We start from the raw sequence: 3527 nt of genomic DNA, 5'->3' as shown, positions 1-3527 counted from the left end.
AGATGAAGATTAATATCGATCGATGTACCCAAGTACCGTCGATCGATGTTGAGACACCAGACGCGACATTTTGGATTCAGCAGACTTAAAAACCAAGGCCAAGCCAATTTACCAAAATGCCCTGACGAGTTTTTAACCTAGTAGAATATATACTGCCTAGTGTTTTTGACGGCAAAAAGAACAGAGCTTTTTCTAGACCTAGTTTTGTTACAAGTTTCATCTGGGAGAGAAGATCACTTGTGATTGGAACTCCTTGTTTCTATTTCTTTTCATCTATTCTATGAGTTTCTATTTATCTATTGATATGAATTGCTTTGCTATGTCTGAGTAGTTCAACTGTTAGATCCAGGGTTCAGATAGGTTTGTGGGATTAGCCCCAAACTATAGATCTGCCTTGTTGTGATATTCATGATAGATTTGTATTCATTGCTTGTTTTAGCCTAGCTAACTAGAACTTGATCATAGGATTGAATATTCAAGCACCCTTGTTATCCCATCCTGACATCTATCTATCATATTAGGATTGCTAGAGAGGGCTAACCGCCAATTTAGAATCTTAGTAGAGCATTTTCATACTCACGCATAGGCCTGGCTAGAACCCGTCGATCGATGTCCTCAACTGACAATCGATCGATGTTGGCAAAGGTGTATCGGTCGACATCTTAATAGACTATCGATCGACACTCTCTTGTGTCTGCATACTAATCGGTGAGACACAAGATCTAGTCTGTTAACCAGTGGTACATGCGACAGCTGATTACTGAGTTAAGCGAATGAGCTCTAATATATCATGCATGCAACAGTTAGGCATCTATAGGTATTATAATCTCCAACACCTGAATAGTGGCCCTACATCTAATATCATTTTCAACCAAGTTATATTTATATTTACTCGCTTGTTACTATTGCTATTCCATTTAAAAACATTTACAACCTTTAGAGTTAATAAACACTAGATTAAATTGTTCCCTAACTCCTTGTGGATTCGATCCCTAAGTATTACATCTGAACCTCTTTTGATGATAGTAACACTCCTTAGGGTAATTTGAGTGGTATCAAATTTGGCGCCGTTGCCGGGGAGCTTTGATCGCCATTAGATTTAGTTTTATTAATTCTTTTTCTTTTCTTTACCCCCTTTCTAATAATCTTTTTCTTGTCTTTTCAGGTGCATGCCCAGCGGTACCAGAAGCAACAAGGAGAAAGACTTGCTGTTCTCAGACGATCCTGCTCATTTGGAACGCACCATCCGTAGAGGTCAACGTTCCACATCGCTCGACGCAACCACTTCTTCGTCGATCGATACGCACAATCAACCGTCAACCGACACCAGACCATCATCGTCGATCGATCCCAATCGTTCGACAACGATCGATACTACACCGGGTACGTCGATCGATACCGTGTCGTCAAAAATGGTAAACATTATTATTCTAACTCAGGATGAGAACGGAAACCTGTATGACCAGGCTGGTCATCTGCGTAATGCAACATGTCAGAAAATAGATGCTCAGTGAACTGTAATCTCTGATTCTGATGCTACAGGAGCTGCTCAACCTGTAGATTAGGACGCTCGATTGAAACCACTGGCCGACTACAATCGCCCAAATGAGTTCTTTTCCAACATATCAGCTATTCGACTTCCGGAGATCCAGAAGCCGAATTTCGAGCTGAAACCTCAATACTACACTCTCGTGTCGCAGATACCCTACTATGGGTTACCGCACGAGCATCCTATGGACCATTTGGAACGGTTCGAGGATCTAATCGCTGCTATTCGGATGGAAGGAGTCCCAAAAGATTACCTGCTGTGCAAACTCTTCAAATACACGCTGAATGGAGAAGCGATGCACTGGCTTAGGCAGCAACCCACATGATCTTTAACATCGTAGAGCGACATCAAGAATGTTTTCTTACGAAACATCTTCGATGAGGCGCGCGCTGAAGAACTTCGGAACAAAATTTCCACATTCTCGCAGAAGGCTGGAGAGTCCTTCAAAGATGCGTGGATTAGATTTAGGTTCTTCCAGCGAGACTGTCCACACCACGGATTTAACGAAGTGCAGCTGCTAAGCACTTTCTTCCGAGGTCTCGCCTTACAGTATCAAATGGCCCTTGATACGGCGAGTGAAGGAAACTTCACTACTCGGAATCCGTTGGAAGCTGTGAGACTTATCGAAAACCTTGCTAACAGCAGCAGCACCAAAAACACTGACTCTGAACGGAAGAAGTCTGTAGCCTCTATCAGGAAGGAACAGATGGACGAAGTAAGAGCTAAGTTAGCTGTGGTGCACAAACTTCTTAGGAAGCAAGTCTGTTCAGCTGAAGGAGAAGTAGCAGATACAGAAGGAGAAGAAAACGTGAATTACATCGGAGGTACTGGATTCCAGAAATTTGGAAACCAAGGCGGAAACAGAAACTTCTTTGGAAATGGCCAAAGAAGTAACCAAAATTCACAATTTCAAAAACCCTTCAACAACAGCAAGAGCTACTCGAACTCTTACTACCAAAATCCACCACCCCAAACTCAGGAAAGCAAGATCAAAGAGATGCTTGATCGAGTACTGTTGGGACAACAACAAATCACTGTGGATTTCAACGGTAAGATAGACTCTGCCTACAACAATCTGAACACCAAAATCGGGACCTTAGGGACTCAGGTGAGAAAACTTGAAACCCAAGTAATTCAGACGGGCAAGACTATAAAGAGGCAAGAAGCTTTCGCTAGAGAGGCAGGAGCCGACAAAGGAAAACACCACGTAAATGCCATCATAAATGATGATTTCTGGCAAGTGGTGAGAAATGAAAAGCTTGAGGAAGGAGATTTCGAAATCGAAAGCTCCATGAGTCTCGGCGGATCCCAATGGTGTCGACCGATGTCGATGAACTCGCATCGATCGACAGACTTTGATGAAGATCGATGGACGGATTACTCCAGTCATCGATCGATGTCGTCTGCCAAATCGACTGAATGCAATGTGGTTCGAATTCTAACTCATGAAGAATTCGCAGCTAAGCATCCTCACCCACCCTCCCCTTTCTATGATAAAATCAATCGGTCGGTTGAGCCAACCATCGATCGACAGAGTGAGTCCGACGTCGATCGTCACAACACACCTCCCATCGATCGACATGCACCTCTGACATACCGAGTGCGGTTACCCTGAATCGATAATGATTACGTCAACGCACTCAGACCACCACCTAAACCATTAGCAAACCCACCCGAACCAAAACCCAACCCTTTAAATAGTTCGCCAGAATCAGTTCAAGAAGAACAAGAACCTGAAGGGAGAAGGTTAAGGAAGAGAAAGGAGAAGAGTCCTAAAAACCTTAAGAGGGAAGCTAACGATAAGGAGATGGATGGTTTCACTAAACGAGTCCTCAGAATCTCAATCAAAAAACCTTTTGATGAAGCTTACTTCGCACACCGGTTGTGGATGTTCTTCAGAGAAACAAAGGTAACCGAGGAGGACATTAGGAGAATGTTTCATCAAGTCGGAGAGAAGATGAAACACAGGATCACATTG

The 3527-nt window shown here is 43.2% G+C and overlaps 1 non-coding gene across 1 annotated transcript; it reads right to left on the bottom strand.

Annotated features, from left to right (window-relative positions):
- Nucleotides 1-1944: 1944 nt before the first annotated feature.
- LOC117134482 lies at nt 1945-2050 on the bottom strand. The gene has a single exon (XR_004458667.1). It is a non-coding gene; the product is annotated as a small nucleolar RNA R71 (small nucleolar RNA).
- Between the last annotated feature and the right edge of the window lie 1477 nt (nt 2051-3527).

This window comes from Brassica rapa, chromosome A05 (assembly GCF_000309985.2).
Source record: "Brassica rapa cultivar Chiifu-401-42 chromosome A05, CAAS_Brap_v3.01, whole genome shotgun sequence".
Lineage (NCBI taxonomy): Eukaryota > Viridiplantae > Streptophyta > Magnoliopsida > Brassicales > Brassicaceae > Brassica > Brassica rapa.
Note: the sequence above shows the minus strand (reverse complement) of the source record. Positions and strands in the feature narration are given on the sequence as shown.